The sequence below is a fragment of the Malania oleifera genome, chromosome 9 (assembly GCF_029873635.1).
Source record: "Malania oleifera isolate guangnan ecotype guangnan chromosome 9, ASM2987363v1, whole genome shotgun sequence".
Taxonomy (NCBI): domain Eukaryota; kingdom Viridiplantae; phylum Streptophyta; class Magnoliopsida; order Santalales; family Ximeniaceae; genus Malania; species Malania oleifera.
Window position 1 is genome coordinate 81,312,340 of NC_080425.1, and position 15,519 is coordinate 81,327,858.

A 15,519-nucleotide genomic window follows, 5' to 3' on the forward strand; every position below is an offset into this window, starting at 1 on the left:
GACTGCGTACGAACACTCAGCAAGGGGACCACTGCTCAATCACTTATCAAACCAAAAGGAATTTTTTCCTTTCCTAACCTTCACATAAACATTCTTATATACCTCTGGAAAAACCTTTAAGATTGTCTTCCAAAACTGAGAGCCCGTAGGAGTAGAATTGGTTGAACTCATGTGACCTGATTTAACATATTTAGCCTCAAAGAAACGAGACCAAAGATTATCTAACGTTACAAGTCTCCCAGCAAAACTTCATGTGAAAAGATCTTTGAATGTCATTAAGGTCCTTTACGCCAACACCCCCTTCATCTAAGGGTTTACAAACCTTTTTTTTTTAAAGGAGGGCGGCACCTCCATTTATTTATTGATATACCCTCACTTTTTGCGGATGAATACTGTGGTTACAAGACAAGCATTGGAAGATTACAAATATAAAAAATTAAAGGTCTCCCAAAAAAACAACACCAACATCCAACTAAAACAAGACTACAAATCCAAACAAAGCTAAACAATAACATAACAACCAATAAAACACCCCATACATCAAACCAAACAAAAGGAAGCCAACTAAACATACCTTATATAAGATGTGCCCATCTTATCTAGTTTATACAAACATTTGATAACTCTAGGAAGTTGACTACTATTTGTAAACAAACTATTCCTCCCCATAGTACCCTATCGAGCCAAAGCATCTGCCACTTTATTCCCTTCTCTATACAAGTGATTTAGAAAAAAGTCTACTCCTTCCAACAAACTAATAAATTGCTCCCGAAAATCCCACAAATACCACTATGAGCATTTGCTGGATCTCATCCAATTTACTACAATCTTCGAATCACATTCAATGTCAATATTGGTATGACACAATTGTTTACAAAGCTTTATTTCTTCCATCACTGCTCTCAATTCAACTTCATTATTAGAACAAGAACCAAAATATTTTGAAAAACCAAAAATAAAAGAACTTGTACATTCTCTAAGGAAGCCACGACCACCTGCTAGCCCTGGGTTCCCCAAGTTGCTCCCATCTAAATTTAGTTTCAACCTCTCTTGCCTCAGTTTTAGCCATCTCACACATTGCATAGTTTTAATCCTTTTATTCACAATTTGCACTTCCAAATTCTGCAATATTCGAACATCGGCATCCTTTAACTAAGCCATAACTTTCATGTTCATACTTAAAGGAAAGGATTAAGCCGCTCAGAGGGATGATGCAGAACTAGCAAAGTTGATAGCTAAGGTGCAGGACGGGCAAGGAGATGAATTCATTATTTCTAATGACGAGGCTTTGAGGTTCCATTTCAGGTTGTGCGTGCCTGCAGATATGGACATCAGGAGGACAATCTTAGAGGAAGCTCACAGGTTCTTGTATACAGTTCATCTAGGTAGTACTAAGATGTATAGGGATCTACGAGAGTCTTACTGGTGGAGCGGCATAAAGGGGGAAATTTTCGAGTTCATATAGCAATATCTGATGTGCCAGTAAGTAAAAACTGAGCATCAGAGGCTGGCATGCCAGTTGCAGCCACTTTACATCCCAAAGTGAAAGTGAGATCATGTATTTATTTGTGATGGGTTTGCCACCGGCACCGTATGGTTAGAATGTTATCTAGGTGGTCGTTGATAGATTGAAGAAGACCGCTCACTTTATTCCTATTAAAGTCAATTACTCCATGGACAAACTGGCAGAATTATATATTCAGGAGATTGCATGATCACATGGAGTGTTAGTGTCTATTATATCAGACCGAGACCCACGATTCACGTCATGGTTTTGGAGGAGCATGCAGGAGGCTTTAAGGTCTCAGTTATCTTTTAACATGGCGTTTCATCCTCATACGGATGGCCAGACTGAGAGGGTGATTCAGACATTAGAGGATATGCTACGAGCGTGCATGCTGGATTTTGGAGGTAGTTGGACCCAGTATATGTCGCTGGTAGAGTTTGAATACAATAACAGCTATCAGGCCAGTATTGGCATGACACCTTATGAGGTGCTCTATGGTAGGAGATGTCGATCTCCTCTTTATTGGGATGAGATTGGAGAAAGGCAGGTTTTGGGACCAAAAATTGTGCAGCATACGTACGATAAGGTTCAGCTCATTAGAGATAGGATCAATATAGCTTAGATTCAGCAGAAAAGCTACACCGATACGCATCGCCGGGAGTTGGAATTTGAAGTTGGGAACCATGTATTTTTGAAAATAGCGCCATTGAAGGGAGTTATGAGGTTTGAGAAGAAGGGTAAGTTGAGCCCTAGGTACATTGGCCTTTTCGAGATTCTTGAAAAAGTGGGATCGGTTGCCTACCAGCTGGCTTTACCACCAACCTTAATTAGAATTCACGACGTATTTCATATTTCCATATTAAGGAAATACGTCCTAGATTCCTCTCATATCATCAGTTATGCCAAGTTAGAACTCAGTGATAATTTGTCTTATGAGGAAACTCCAGTGCAGATTCTGGACAATAAGAAACAAGAATTGTACAGTAAGAGGATTCCACTAGTAAAAGTCTTGTGGAAGAATCACGCAGTGGAAGAAGTTTCTTGGGAGCTCGAGGAAGAGATACAAAAGAAATACCCATATCTGTTCAGCGAGGAATAGCAGTAATCAGGAAGAGATACAAGTAGATATGTAATGTTCTTTTATGCAGGTTAGTCAGTACATGTAATAATTTTCAGTTGTAGATAGTTTTTTGGTTTTGGGAGAATTTTATTTTATGTGTTTGTAATCTCCAGAACCCTGAATGTAACCACGGTATTCCTCTACCACAAATGAGGGGAAGTAATAAAATAAGTAGTCATTTTCTCTTAAAGGGATGGTGTTTAACACGGATAGTAAATTTCGAGGACGAAATTTTATAAGGAGGGAAAAATGTAGAGACCCGAAGAATTATAACAATTAAATAATAAAATAAAAGAGAGAAAAAGGAAATTGTAAAGGGAGTCATGGCAGGATCTCGTCGACGAGGAATTACCGAGAGGGCTATTTCAGGGCCTGAAATTCGTCAATGAAGGTTATGAGTTCGTTGACGAACTCCCTTCTTAACTTTGACGATGAAGTGACGTGTCTCGCCAACAAAGGAAGGTGTATAAGTATTCCAAATTCGGATTTCAACGCAAAAAATTTGCATGCAGCTCTTTCTCTCTATAAAATTCGTCTCCTCTACCTTCGCTCTAACTTTCTGGATTGAGTTGTTGCCGGTTCGATGATCTGAAACCGCCACGCTACTCCTGAGAAGATTTTTTTCATATCTGCTGAAGTAGATCATTGGTTAGGCTAACTTGGGAACCATCCCAAAATTCAAGTAAGTTAGCTAATTTCAGTATTATTAGGTATTTGGTGTTTCTACTCTGAGGAGAATATGTTAGGGAAGATAATACTGAAGTTTTGTTAGAGAAAATATTAATTCTAGGGTGTTGTGCTAGGAACATTGTAGATGTAGGATTGGATGTTTTGTGAGCTTTCCAATAAGTCAGGTAAGGGGATAAATTAAGTCAAAATGTTCCATGAAATTATTTATTATTTTACAGCATTAAATTTTAGGAAAGTATGTATATTATATAATTATGTTTGGGAAATACTGTTATGAACAGGGATATGATTTAAACATGTTTAATCAGAAAATATGATTTTGGAACAGATTTTACATTCAGGAGGTTACCCTAATTCTGTGTGGCATGAGTTTAATTTTCATATAATTGTATATATCATAATAGAATGTTTTTCCTAAATCAAGCATGATCTGATAATTTTCATAGCAATTATAAAATAGTACAGGAATCATGATTTTACATATTAAATAGTACAGAAAAATTATGTTTAGTATATTATGTTATACCGGCACAGATGTCGTGATTCATGTTATGTTATGCCGACGCAAATGCTGAGGTTCATGTTGGCGCAAATGCCATAATCAAGTATAATCAGACAGAATTTATGAAATATGTACATGATAGTTATTATTATGAAATACGAAACAGTTATGTTCAATATATGGAGCTTATTATATGATATCAGAATTTGAATGGCATGGTTTAGTACAGTTTGAGGAGCACAATACTGTAGTTATATGTTCAGAATTATGATAGTGCTACCACCCGACCAACAGTGTGGGAGATGGTAGTCGATGTGGTTTTAGTGTAGAGTGGAGTAGTCTCCCTAACAGTTCAGGACCAATTAGGAGCGGGCCCATCATACTTACAAACTTATGTTTGATCTAACATGGTCGGTCGGTCATTGCTAGGTCTCGCCTTCGAGTTGCACAACCTAATCATGTGAGGATAAGACATGACACCAGCTAACTATCCATCCTGAGTGTATTTCAGTATTGTATAGTTATATAATATGATTTTCATGTTAGTAATCTAGTATGATATATTATGTTATGGGGAATCATGTTTTATTCAGGTATGATATCAACAGTTTTTACCAGATATAATGTATGTACTGATATTATGTATAACACGAAAACACTCATGTTGCCACACACTGATGTTAGTTTATTTCCTTTACTAAGAAGTGTCTCACCCCAATTATATAAACATTTCAGGAAATTCAGGTAGAGGAGCGGACAGAGTTCCGCAACAGTAGAAACCAGTGGGGCTACCCTATCTGAAGGGTGAGTTGTTGAAATATGGTCAGGTTTATTTTTGGGTTATGATCATAGGATACATTTGGCTTTTTGGATGGATGATTGTAAATATAACAGGTTTAGTTGAACTCTAGTATTGTGGTTGGTTGGATGATATGTATGTGATTTCGATTACTGCTGCATAGGTATCAGAATGGTATTTTAGATATATCTCTGGTACCAAAGGGTTCAGCTTTATTTTGTTAAATGTTATTATAGGAAAAATATATATATATGGTAAATTAGGCAGATCGTTACAAAGATGACCATATATGGATCAATAACCAAAAAAAAACCTTGATGAATCAAATTTCAAACGTGGTAGTACTTTTAATTTATTGTCAATATTAGGAGTGAGCAAACGGTCGGTTCAGTCAAATTTGGTTAATTAATCGAATTAACCAAAATTTTCGGTTAATGAGAGCTATTAACCGAACCGACCGAATAGAGGGGTCTCACCGAGCCGAACCCAACCGAATAATCTTTTTGGGTAATTCAGTTAACTAAATTTAACCGAATTAATTTGAAATTAATTAATAAAAACATAATATAATTGTAGATTTTTTTACCAAATACTAATTAACATATTAATAAATTAACATATACTAATTAACATATTAACAAATTAGCATATACTAATTAATATATTAACATATACTAATTTATATTTAAATTTTAATTAATTAATAAATCGATTACTTCGGTTAACCAAATTAACATTACTTTTAACCAAACTAATTAACTGAATTTTGTAAAACCATAACCGAACCAACTGCTTTTGTGTTCTTAACCAAACCGAATCAATCAATTTCGATCGGTTAATTCGTCTAATTTGGGTTTTACCAAATTATGCTCACCCCTAGTCAATATTATAATATAATAAGAAAAATATTTAACTAATATTTCTCATTTTTTTTATAACCCGAAAACTCTAGTCACCATCACACCACTTTGACACTATGGTGTGATGGTATCAAACCAAAGAGTGAAAGTCGTCCACCCATTGATGCACCCCTAGTGATTCATCTAAATAAACTCTCAAAAGAGAATCAAACTCGTGACCTTGGGACCATCAAAGTCACAAATCGCCCTTACCATTTGAACTAATCCGACTAAACTTTATCATAGTATTATTATTATTATTACAGTTACAGTACGCTCGATTTCATTATTTATTTTATACTATTTATTATTTTTAAAATTATAATTATTAGTCACGTTCTTTGCACATACATTAAACCTTTTTTGCCCTTTTTCCCTCAAACTTCCAATCTTTTTAATCTCTTTATATATATATATATATATATATATATATATATATATATATATATATATTCACAGATACGATTTATTTAAATTTTTTGTTGTTATCATTTTGTCTATATTCCAACTTTATATACTCGCACACACCTCACCTCTCCAGCAATGTCAAAATCTTCAATTAATGCCTACGCTCCCTGCTGCGTTATTTCTATCTTAAGCCGTGAGTGAGTTGTCTTCCAAAACGACGTCGCCGCACCCCTCCTGACTACACCGGCTGGACCCGCCTGCCGGTGGTCCCGTATCCCGAATCCCCGGCAGTAAAAGGCGGGGTCCACGGCGGGCTCTTGCATTATTGCGGCTCGCACGTGAATTCGTCGCTCTTATTCACACGTGGCGAGGAACCATTGGCGGGATGGCTGATGAAATAGCCGTAGAGCATGGGAAATGGGAAGCAGGGGAGGGGGACCATCTGATCTTCATCCACATTATCCTGTGGATGCTGAGGTGGGGTCCATCGGGCGCTTGATGTGGATGTGCTGCACTGGATTATTCATTGTCCTCCTTCAATTTCCTGACAGATGGGGATGTCAGTCTTGGCCCCCTTAGCAACTTTCAATGGTAAAACTTCATTAAGAAGTCAACCCTAAATCATCAACAACGGCAATAGTAAAGATTAATGAACCGTAGGGTTGATGACATCATCAAAAATTATAAAAATTAAAATTAAAACTAAAGAGCACAAACTAAAAATTAAAAATTTATTTATTCCGAGATAATAAACTCACCCTTCCTAATTATATAGTGTGTTATGTGACCTATCGTTACAAGTTTTAAAACCATTTAAGTTTCACTTAGAGTTACGCATAACGTATAACTGAAAATGTGTTCATTTCTTAATTTATCTTTTAACATTATATCACTCATCCATCTTACCATTCTTATTTCAATAACTTTTATTTTTAGGATATATTATTTTTGAGTCACCTATTATTCTTATTCACATAACATAGCTAGTCTTATAAACATTTATAAGACTTTTCTTTTTATTTAAAGGGTATTTTACGACCACAGAATATATTCGAAGAGCTTCTCTATTTCACTTAACTCACTTGAACTTTATACATTACATCTTTTTTAATTTTTCCTTCATCACATACAATAGATCAAGATATCGAAATTCACTATTATGTATATGGATCTTATACAAAAGTAGAGGTCCCATGTAATTAAATCCATATAGTTTTAATGAGCTCATCACACTTTGAACAAAAGAGTCAGTCATAATCCTACGTTCAGTACAACAATATAGATGGTAATGTACCTGGGCACACCAAGAAAAAACAATGAAGGCTAGGTTAAAGTAAGAGAGAGGGAGTAAATTAGCAGCAACAGCGTTGCCGCGACGCTGCAGGGTGGAAACAGCTAGCGAAGGGTTGATGGTTGGGGACTGAGTCATGATGAGGGAAGCTGGGAGATGGAGGGGGGAGAGAGCGACTGGACTGCGTGGTTCTCGTGGAATTTGCATATGGTCGGTGTGGATCAAAATGAAAGTCGCGTTCACATTAGTTTATATAATTAATGAACGGCCTAGCTACCTTAATTGCTGTAGTTAACAGTAATATTGCGTCAACCTGTAATCTTTAAAATAAAAAAATGCCAAAACGTAGGCCACCGGCTGCATGCATGCCATGCATGCGTGAGTGCCTTATCTCTTTCACAAACGTGTATGTATAAACACTGATGCGTCATTTTCCCTCGCACCCACATTTTCCAGAAGTTGATAGATTGGTCTGGAGAAAAGATGCATATGGGATATATATATATAAAATATAATATAACACAATATATTATAATGTCATGTTTTTGCCTCCCATGGTGGCTCTGTTCAGGTTGTAAATTTAAGACTCTCATCATTAAATTATTAGGATTTGAATTTTGGGGAGTATAACTTTTCACTTAATATAATGTCTTGGTATTTAAGTAGAAAAGGGTACTGAGACAGGTTTATTATTCCGAGTGAATTAGTCGAGCATTAAAAGGATCTCGAACACCATTCTTTCAAACAAAAATAATAATATCATGTTTTCTACGGGTGATTCAAATGGATAAAAGCTTTTTACTCTAATTATAGAAGGTTTTGAGTTTGATTTGGCAAAAAATTAATGCCAACTTTTAATTTGTCAAAAAAAAGTACAGGGTTAGTCATGTCCTTTCCTGGTTGGCGCCGCTTGAGAGACGTCGGGCTTATACAGATTGAAATTTCAAGTATGTATGTGTATATGTGCGTATGTATATATATATGATGCATTGATGCATGCGTACATGTATGTGTCACCATCTTACATATGTATACACAGACGATCATGCGGCCCTCCTCTACCTATATTTAACCCTTAGACATTATATATGTCCCTTCATGTTGTTTCTATGTCTAATTTAAAAAAAATAAAATGTGAAACACATGCTAAATGGGTCTCATTTCTTATTCACTCAATACTAATAAACATGAAAACAAATACATCGATACATGAAGGGACATGTTCTGTGTATAATTTTTTCTTTGCCTTTTTACTAAGAGAAGTGGACAGGGAAGAAAAAAATACGAAAAGAAAAAAATTTAAATGAAGGAGCACCTCTCCTTACTTAGTTACTTCTCCTGTTCGATTAAGGTAAATAAAGAAGAAAAAAACTTAAGAAGCAAAAAGAGAGAGAGAGAGAGAGAGAGAGAGAGAGAGAGAGAGAGAGAGAGAGAGAGAGAGAGAGAGAAATTAGGGGGAAAAAAAGACAGTTAAACACTCTTATCCTATTTAAGAACATGAATTTACAAATCTGGATTTGACTTATTTGTATGGGTTTAAACAAATTTAGTATAATTTATATTAAATTTTATTCAATTTCATAGAAATTCAAATGCCCAAATCCATACAGTATCTTAAAAACAACGTTAGGAAACTTCAAAAAATAATCATGAGAAAAATTTTGAATTTTTTTCGTGAAGTAGTTGTTGCGGGGTAAAAATAGCGGAGATGCTCCTTCGACTCCCGTTGACCTGAAAGAGGAAGAGAAGAAAGGCTTGGAGGACCCGGGGTGTACTCCGGGGGATCACTTCGATGTCTAAATAAGAGAAATACTTTTAGAGAGGATAAATGCAACAGTAGAATAGTGTTTTGTGTCTTACCTTTGCCTTTACTCCAAATCCCTTCTTATAGGGGCTTGAGTTGACCGTCGGTTGGCTCGCACTTATTGCACGGGGGCATGACTAGCTCTCCAGCAATAAGTGTGTGCGCCTATTACTGGGTTATTAAGAGCGTTGGCGTGGATCTCTCCTCCTCTTTATCGGGTCGGAGCTAATCACTCGTCCGAATGTCAGACCCGGAGAAAGTGCGAGATAGGCGTTGATCTGCCCTCATTAGTTAGATTATAATGGGCATATCAGTTGTCCCCCCCTCAGTTTCAAATTTCTAGATAGAATTTTGAATAATGGTTTTGTCTGCATCTTTCCCCTTAGAGGGTTTAACCCTCCATCTTGTTCCCTTTTTTTTTTTTTTTTTCTTTTTTTTTTTGCGGAATAGCTGAGCAGCTCGTACCGAGCCATTTTGCCGAGCTGATCGTGTCGAGCTGTTAGCCGAGTTCCTCATGCCGAGCGGCTAAGCTGCAAGGGCCAAGCAACTCGTACCGAGCTGTTTTGCCGCGCTCCTCGTGCCGAGCCGTTTAGCCAAGCTCCTCGTGCCGAGCTCTTTTGCCGAGCCATTTTGCCGAGCTGCTAGTGCCAAATTTTTTTTTGTCCGAGCTCTTTGAAGAGTTGCTCGGGCCGAGCTGTTTCGTCCAAGCTCTTCGAAGAGTTGCTCATGCCAAGCTGTTTCCTCCGAGCTCTTTGAAGAGTTGCTCAAGCCGAGCTGTCTTGCCGAGCTGTTGTAAGGAGGGAAATTGTCCGAGCTGTCCGACCCTTTCCCTGGAGTGAAGATGTTTATGCCGAGCTGCTTCGTCCGCGCTCTTTGAAGAGTTGCTCAGCCAAGCTGTTTTGCCGAACTATTTGTGCCGAGCTATTTCGTCCGAGCTCTTCGAAGAGTTGCTCGGGCCGAGCTGTTTTGCCGAGCTGCTTCATCCGAGCTCTTTGAAGAGTTGCTCGGGCTGAGCTGTTCCGTCCGAGCTCTTCGAAGAGTTGCTCGGGCCGAGCTGTTTCGTCCGAGCTTTTTGAAGAGTTACTCGGGCCGAGCTGTTTTGTTCGAGGTCTTTAAAGAGTTGCTCGAGCTGAGCTGTTTTGCCGAGCTCTTTGAAGAGTTGCTCGGGTCGAACTATTTTGTCCGAGCTCTTCGAAGAGTTGCTCGGGGCGAGCTGTTTTGCCCAGCTCTTCGAAGAGTTGCTCTGGCCAAGTTGTTTTGTTCGAGCTCTTTGAAGAGTTGCTCAGGCCGAGCTGTCTTGTGGAGCTGTTGCAAGGAGGGAAATTGTCCGAGCTGTCCGACCTTTTCCCTGAAGTGAAATTGGACGACCTGCCCCATGGAAGGAATTTTTCCGACCTGTCCCATGGAGGGAAATTGACCGAGCTATCCGACCTGCTCGGCTGTTTTGGCCTTACAAGTCATGCTCGTCATTCGGGCCTTTGCGTCTATTGAGCCATGCTCCTCTGCTGGGTAGTTCTTGCCTCACGAGTCTTATTCATCAGTTTGGCCCGCCCGCCTGATGAGTCGTGCTCATCTGTTGGGTTGTTCCGGTCTCACGAGTCATGCTCGTTAGTTTGGCCTCTTCGCCTAATGAGTCGTGCTCTTCTGTTGGGATGTTCTGGCCTCATGAGTCGTGCTCTTCAGTTTGACCTATCCGTCTGATGAGTCGTGCTCATCTGTTGGGTTGTTCTGGCCTAATGAGTCGTGCTCGTTAGTTTGGCCTCTTCGCCTAATGAGTCGTGCTCATCTGTTGGGATGTTCTAGCCTGACGAGTCGTGCACGTCAATTTGGCCTACTCGCCTGATGAGTCGTGCTCATCTGCTAGGCCGTTTTGGCCATAAGAGTCGTGCTCATCTCTTGGTTGTTTCACCTTTCCGAGGCATCGGCGCACGCCTCTGTCCTGCGAAAGATAAATAAAAGCAATTTTTAAATGCATTCTACCTTGGGAGGTGGGTTGGAGGAAATGTTCTCATTTATGGTCATCCGTCTAACGTTGTGTCCAAGGCGATGTGGTCTTTCCGAGGCACCGTTGTCCTTGGGAAGCCGCGTCTGTGCATTTGTCAGAGATTTTCTATGTCCTTTTTCTCCCTCGAGACGCAATCCTTTTTGTAGATGGAAATTCTTGAGATTCCCGCCACAGGGATTCGTGCCCTCCTCTCTTTATAAAGGCCAATGGACTCTTTCATTCTGCACTCATCTTCATTCTGAAAGGACTCCTGCTCTCCTTGCGCCATACTCATGAGATGGCCAGTTGTTTTAGCAACTCTCCCGCTGCTAAGGAAGTGGCCGGTGAAGAGTTGTTCCATGTCTGAGAAGGAACCGATGGATCCAGGTCGCAGTGTGCGGTACCAATCTCTAGCAGTACCCTTAAGGATGGTCGCAAAAGCTCGACACATGATTGCGTCTAGAGCTCCTTGCAACTGCATCAACATTTTAAAATTATCTAGGTGATCAATTGGGTCAGATAAGCCTTCGTACCTATCAAAAGTGGGCATCTTGAATCTACTTGGCAATGGAGCCTCCATGATTTCTTTATTGAATGGCGGCTCCGAAGACCTCAGGGATGCTTCCCCATAGTAGGGTTTGGTTCTGCCCTCTTTCATCATCTTCTCTATATGATCTATCTTTTTGATTCTTTCTTCAAGCTCCGTGGATCTTTGTTGGTTGACGTCCACGCTATTTGCATCTTCTACCTTTTTGTTGGGTTGAGTTTTCTCCACTGGTTTGTTAGCTTGCTTGTCTGCGCTGGGATTCTCTTGCGGTTGGGGGAGGACATGCCCTTCCTGACTCTTTTGTTGTAAGAGTTGGTTGAGCATGTCCTTCATTTCTTTCTAGAAAGTAAGGAACTCCTCCCTACTAACACCCGATGGCTCTGCGGGCGTGGATTGGATGGATTGAGATGGTTCTTTTGTAGCAGGGAAGGAGGTAGAATTGCGTGAGGTCGGCATTGATGGAATGTCGAAAGTCGAGAGCAAGATAATATCGCCTCCTAAAAGCAGATTTCCACAGACGGCGCCAACTGTTGCGGGGTAAAAATAGTGGGGATGCTCCTTCGACTTCCATTGACCTGAAAGAGGAAGAGAAGAAAGGCTTGGAGGACCCGGGGTGTACTCCGGAGGATCACTCCAATGCCTAAATAAGAGGAATGCTTTTAGAGAGGCTAAACGCAACAGTAGAATAGTGTTTTGTTTCTTACCTTTGCCTTTACTCCAGATCCCTTCTTATAAGGGTTTGAGTTGACCGTCGGTTGGCTCGCACTTATTGCACGGGGGCGTGAATCGCTCTCCAGCAATAAGTGTGTGCGCCTATTACTCGGTTATTAAGGGCGTTGGCGTGGATCTCTCCTCCTCTTTATCGAGTCGGAGCTAATCACTCGTCCGAATGTCAAACCCGGAGAAAGTGCAAGATAGGCGTTGACCTGCCCTCATTAGCTAGATTATTATGGGCATATCAGTAGTATTATTTTAATTAAATATTTCCCAAAATAATGTAGTTGAGAAAATATTTCCAAACTGAAAAAATCGAGAGATGGTCTCCTATTTTTCTAAAAATATCGAGGGATCGGCCACCTCACGTTTTTAATTTGCATTGCAAAAAAAAAAAAACCTCTAATATGCTTACAAATAATATATATATATATATATATATATATATATATATATATATGTGTGTGTGTGTGTGTGTGTGTGTGTGTGTGTGTGTGTGTGTTTAAAAAAGGAGGATCATTCCCATTTTTTCCCAAAAAAATGTTCAAAAATATTTAAATATATATATGTATTTTGGAAAATAATTTATTACAATAATATTATTTTGAGAAAAGAAAACTACTATAATTCTTATACATGATAATTGATTTTTGTCTTCAATTCCTTCCCCAACCCACATAAGTAGTTAGTCTTCCTATTCAATTTTTTTTCATGTGCATGGGCCTACTTATAAATTGATATGTGGGCAGCGTGGGGCTTTCTTTTTCAGTAGTGCAAAATTTAATCATATAATCTAACTATTTTTATATAAAAAAAAAGTACAAAATATGAATTTAATTACTTCACAGCATAATTGGAACTCATGTCATATGGTTAACCAAAGTAATAAACATTCGATCTACCCAAAAAAAAACTACATCAATAGCTTTTTTTAAGGATAATTTTGTCTAGTGCTGTAAATGACAAGTCACTTATGAGCAGCTTGGGAGATTAGATTGGTAAGAGCTTGTTCGAGCTCGTTTATTATCTAAATGAACGAGTTTCAACCCCAATTTTTAGGCTTGATTTGTAAATGACCTGAGTGTGCACATAGCTGAGCTTAGCTCGTTTTGCCTCGTGAGCAATTTGATAACTGGCTCGAATGGACTTGTTTATTAGGCTTCTTAAGGAGCTTGGTAATGAGCTCGTTTATAGGCTTGTTAAGTTGGCTCAATCTCAAGATTCTAATACTAGCCTAATCGCTCAAGGAGAAAGGTATAAAATTTGACTCAAACAAAATAAGTGGATGAAACTATTAGTATTACGTCTTTTATAAAATTTCAGCTTGGGCTTGAGCTCACTGCAAATGAATCGAGCCCAAGCTCAAGCCTAAGCTAATATTTTTAATCTTGAGTTGAGCTCGAAACCAACTTTCTGGGCTCGAACCAAGCCGAGATCGAGCTCGATCTGAACCTTGAATCTACTGGGTTGAGTCTGAGCATGATGAAGTTCCACTCGGCTCGACTCATTTCCAACCCTAATTTTGAAAAATAATTGATTCATGACATGCATCCACTATTTTAAGTCTTTCTCAGTAACTTTTAATGAATAGTCTTTGAACAAGTTACACAAGCAACATTCATGGTTAGTTATTGAAAAAGATTGACTAGTTTATTATTAAAGTGACTTTTTATTCAAAGGAGCCTAAATGGACTATAATTAATTCAAGTCAATTTCATCAACAAGTTAGACAAGCAATTCTAGGTTCAAATTTAGTTTTGAACTCTTAAAATTTAAGTTGCATGTTCATAAAAATTAACCTAAAGCTAATCAATTTTTTTTCTATATAAAGCAACTCTTAACTGAGAGGAGCACTAAATTGACTCTTGATATTTTAATTAAATGTAATGAATTTTAGAGAGAGAGAGAGAGAGAGAGAGAGAGAGAGAGAGAGGAAATAAAAACTTTGATATAAAACTATGAGAAATTTAGAATTTAGTGTCACACTATATGAGATGTCATAGATTGAAAATTTTAGCATAATTACAACAAGAAGAAAATTAAAGACAGGCTCAACTGGCTAGTCAAGCGTCTCACACAATTCAAAAAAATCCTTTACCAAATCATGAATAATGACTAAAATTATTTGACTTCATTCATCAACAAATTAATTAAAACTTGCAGGATCAATCGTTGGTTATGTATATGCATAATAGTTTCCTTATTCTTACTTTAGTTGTTAAGAAAATATTTGGCCTTTTACATAAAATTACTATTAAACAATTTTACTTGAGTTTAGGGTTTGGCTTGAGTCTAGGGTTAGTCAGTTCAAAAGTTTACGCCAGTTAATGAACTTAATTACATAAAAAGATAAAAAATAATTTTAGGTCATTGTTACCCATAATATGCGAGAACACGTGACATGTATGCATGTTAAGTGTGTCGCTCCATCCAATTTATATGGGATGGTAACACATATGCACATACTAAAATTTAGAAATAGTTATTTCTTATCTATTTCATGTTATGGATTAATAAATTAAAGTTTTTACATTGTACAACAACAACAACAAAACCACGTCTTAAGTCTCACTAGGTGGGGTCGGTTATATGAATCATTTTCCGCTTATTTATGCGATCATGGATCATTTCTTTTGATAGATTCATGGATATTAAATCATTACTCACTATCTCTTTCCAAGTTATTTTAAGTCTACCCCTACCCCTTCTATTGCCCCCCACAGTAACTAACTCACTCTTACTCATTAGCGCACTATGTGGCCTACATCCCTTATCTTATCTTCTATAGGAGTTATACCCAACTTACGATGAATATGTTCATTCCTTAATTTAAATTTATCTTTCAGTGTTAAACCACTCATCCATCTAAACATTCTTATCTCAACAACTTTTACTTTATGGATATTTTATTTCTTTGTCGCCCAACATTCAGATCTATATAACATAACTGGTCTTATAGATGCCCTATAAATCTTCCCTTTTAATTTATTCGGTAAGGATTCATATCATAGTGATTTGACAAATTTTACGTTGGTTGTCAGCTACCTAACACAACCCTCTTCCTTTACCTGGGCTTGGGACCGGTTGTGTTTGAAAAAATTAGGACATTAAGTGCATTACAGCCGAACTTATTTTACATTGTCGTTTGTTTAAAATGATCACAACATTATTTTTGTAACCTTTCAAATTTTGATACTATAATTGATTATTAATATAATATAATATATTTATTTGGAGTATTTTGCTTACATATC